Below are 4016 nucleotides of genomic sequence, written 5' to 3' on the forward strand. Positions count from 1 at the left end.
ATGCTCGTCCTTTGAATGCGAACATCAGAAATGGTCTGTGGCTCAGAAGAATTGGAACATAAAAGTACACATCCTTCAGGTCCATCGCTGCAAACCAATCTTGGGGACGGACACATGTGAAGATGCGTTTCTGCGTCAGCATTTTGAACGGTAGCTTGTGAAGTGCTTGGTTCAAAACATGCAGATCCAAGATTGGTCATAACCCACCTCCTTTCTTAGGTACTATGAAGTAAGGGCTGTGAAACCCTCATCTCAGATGGAGGTACCGGCTCTATCGTATCCTTCTGTGCGCATGACCGGGGCATCTGCAGCCTTCACTTAGGTGAAGTGGATGCCCCTTAACTTAGGAGGGCGCCGAGCGAATTGAATCACATAGTCTGAGTCTGATGGTCTGAAGGAGCCAGCAGGATGGACTGGGAAGACCTGACCAGACTTCCAGATTGTGTACAAGTGGCATCAGTGGAACCACCGATGTACCCGGGGTGGGGCAGCGAGGGGAATGCAGGGACCCTGCTCAGGCGTCTCAGTGCCGGTCCGAAGCAGGGTCAGAGTGTCTGTGTGCTGTGTATGTTGGACATGTACCTGAGTTCTGGCAGATGGGACAGGAGTGGTCCATTTCGTGGAACCCTCTAACCCTCCACTGGATGGCTGTTCTGTGACCGCCCTTGGTGACGAGCAGGCTGAGGTGCTGTGACCGGCGGCCAGGTGGAAGCAGCAGCTGCACACCGGGGCAGGATGTGTTTGATCACCTCGGTCTGCCTCTGTGCAGCAGAGAACTGCTAGGTGAAGTTCTCCACCGCGTCGCCGAAAAGGTCGGTCTGGGACACGGGGGCATTAAGGAACATGATCTTTTTAGTCTCCCTCATGTCCTTATATTGAAATACATAGGCCTAAATGTGAGAGTATAGTCTTTACTCGTGTGCAGTTGCAGGCTATAAACACTTTTGCAGGTATTGCGTTAAGGTTACATCTTAATCATTAACAGACATCGTTTTAAACTATCTAGCATTACAAAGCTCAGCTTTATACTGACCCTCGTTTATAAAGCAGTATGGTGAGAAATGATTCACGTAAACATGAACCCATTTAGATAGATCAGCTGTCACATTCGCTCACTGCTGTCAGTTTACACTCGGAGCGGGTCTATGCTAAAACACTGCTGTCTATCAACTATCGCAGGAGCGGCCTCTGCCTATTGTTATGCCATAACGACAGGCATCTGAGAATGGCTCGATAAGAGAAGAGGCAAATTATTTTACTAAATTAAAAGAAAACTACTGGGTGGATTTTTGTCATTCTAGGGTGGTTGTGTATGTTCAATAAAATGGTTCTTTTAGGAATTGTTCTTTGGGGAACCAAAAATGGTCCTTCTATAGCATAACTGCAAAAACATAGTTTTGGAACCTTTATTTTAAAGAGTGTAGCTGTTAAAGAGATTTTTTTTTCTTCATAAATAAACATAATTAATAAACCAATTATATACTTTAATATATAAAAACACATCTACAAGCAAATGCATAAAAGTTATGAAACATAAAGACATAATCTTAACCATGTTTAGTTAGAGGATATAACTTTTTTCCTTGTCTATTTTTTTTTCTTTAACTTGAGAAGCACAAATAATAGATCAGATAGGAATTACGGATCTGTCTGATGTGATTCCATAATTTATTCCCGTCTAGCAGTCCCTTGTTTTATGTTCTCAATGTACTTAAACAATACATAACTAATACAAGTTTTCTCAGTATCACCACTGTGGTTCTAGACCTTCTGAGATTAATTGTTTTGTTTGTTACCTGGTAACCCTGATCTTGCATTGTGTTTGCTACTAGGAAAATGCATGTTATTGCACATGGATCTCCACAGAAACACATATCACTGGCATTGTACACCAGTGTATAAATGTGAAATATAAATCACTAAACATTAGTACAGTATAAAATCTAAATACACACCGTTCATATCTTATTTCAATCAATCAATCAATAAAATAACAGCAAAATAGTGCTCACTCAACTAGTTGCATGATAGAGGTACAACACACAAAACAGGTCAGTAAGTAAAATTTTCTTTTTTTTCTCTTTTGTATTTTCTTCTAAAATTGAAGTAAATTATTAATTATTTGCAAAATGATTTGACAAATGTTATATTGGCCCATATTATTTATATTACAGAGAGTAACATCAGCAGACAAAGGTAATGGGCAGTAAGTTAAAACAACACTTTGAGTTTTTAAATATTTACTGTGCAAGAGTTTTGCTATAGTGCTTGAGAAAAAAACTTTTAAATTTAAATTGCTGCTGAATAATTGGTGATGTAGCAATAAAATTTCAAATATGCTTTAAAAAAGTAATATCTTTCTTAAAAACGTATAGGATCTAATAACAAACATCTTCCTCATATAGCGAGTGTATCTTTACCTGACGGAAGGATCGTCCTTCTTGGGAGAACCGGAGATGGAAAAAGCAGCACTGGAAATACAATCCTCAGAAAAAAAAATAAAAATCTTCTCTGATGCCTTATCAAATTCCTTACAAATTCCTAACAAATACATCTTTAAAATAAAAATATCACAGTTATTTATACACCTGGAGTCTTTGACACAGATCGTGACGATGAGACCATCAAAAGATCATTCAATCTATTATTAATTGCGCTGCAGGTGTTGATGCCTTTGTCATTGTTCTAAAAGTTGCAAGATACACAAGACGTAAAATGTAGATTTAATAAGTCAATATTTTGGAGAGGATACCTTTAGACACACAGTGGTTTTATTCACTCATGGCCAAAAACTAGAGGGTCAAACAATTGAAGAATTAGTTCAGAGAAGTCCAAAACTGAAGGAGCTTGTTGATAAATGTGGTGGTCGCCGTCACGTCATTGACAACAATTACTGGAATCAATGCCTCTATTGTCCTTGCAGTTGTGGATAAAAAAGTAATAATTTCCAGGTGAATAATCTCCTAGATACCATAAATACATTGGTCCGCTACACCAATGATATGCTTGAAATTGTGTACGAGGTAATTATTCCAAAGATGACGAATACAAACGAAGACTCTGTGCCTCCGGACCAGCAGAGAGAAAGAGCAGAAAGAGATGTGTATGGCGATCTCCTGAGAAAGCTTACAGGTGCAACAGTAGGGGCTCTAAGTGGTGCTTTATTGGGTGTTGTTGGCAGTGTTGCAACAGTTGCGACCTGCCTTAATGAAGCTATCACTTCAGGAGAGGGAATAGCATCAGGGATCGGTGCAGCTGCGCTAAGGGCAGGGGTCACAGGAGGTGCAGGGATTGGTTATGCTGCAGGTGTTACTCTTTCAGCTGTGGCGCTTTCAGGATTAATTTGAGGAGCAGCTACAGGATGGAAAGCAGCAAATGAATCTGATTCTGTGTATGATGCAGTAAACAGGTCTGCATCCGCTACTTATGAGAATGTAAAAGTTGTGTTTACATAGGCAAAAGAATATGTTTCATTTATATATCACCCTTGTTCTCAACCATATGCTTAAGTTGCTTAATTAATCATCTTCGCTCACTCTCTTTCGATGATAAAATGAACGCCTTGCACTGGAATTTGTGCTCCGCTTCTGTGAACAGTAAACCCTGCCTACATTGATTTGATTGGTCAATTCAACCATTTTGACACTGACCAGTGATAGACCATGAAGGCCTAAAATGTAAATTTTAAACCTTTTGTCATCAACAACAACAAATCACAAGAACTTAGCACTTTCCAGTCTGCTTGATCAAACCACAAGTCCACACGGATAAGTCCAGTTGGATCAGTTCTGCGAATGTGCCTTATGCCTCGTTTCCACTGAGCGGTACGGTACGGTACGGAACGGAACGGTACGCATTTATTTGCGTTTCCACTATCAAAAGTTGTGAATGGTACCAAAATGCCGAACTGTACCGTACCACTTTTTGGGTACCCTTCCGTTGTGGTACCTAGCACAGTGGAACGGTACTAAAGGGTGGAGCTAGACTCACTGCAGAGCGTTGATTGGTTGACAGAG

The sequence above is a fragment of the Garra rufa genome, chromosome 3, assembly GCF_049309525.1.
Source record: "Garra rufa chromosome 3, GarRuf1.0, whole genome shotgun sequence".
NCBI classification, from domain to species: Eukaryota; Metazoa; Chordata; class Actinopteri; order Cypriniformes; family Cyprinidae; genus Garra; species Garra rufa.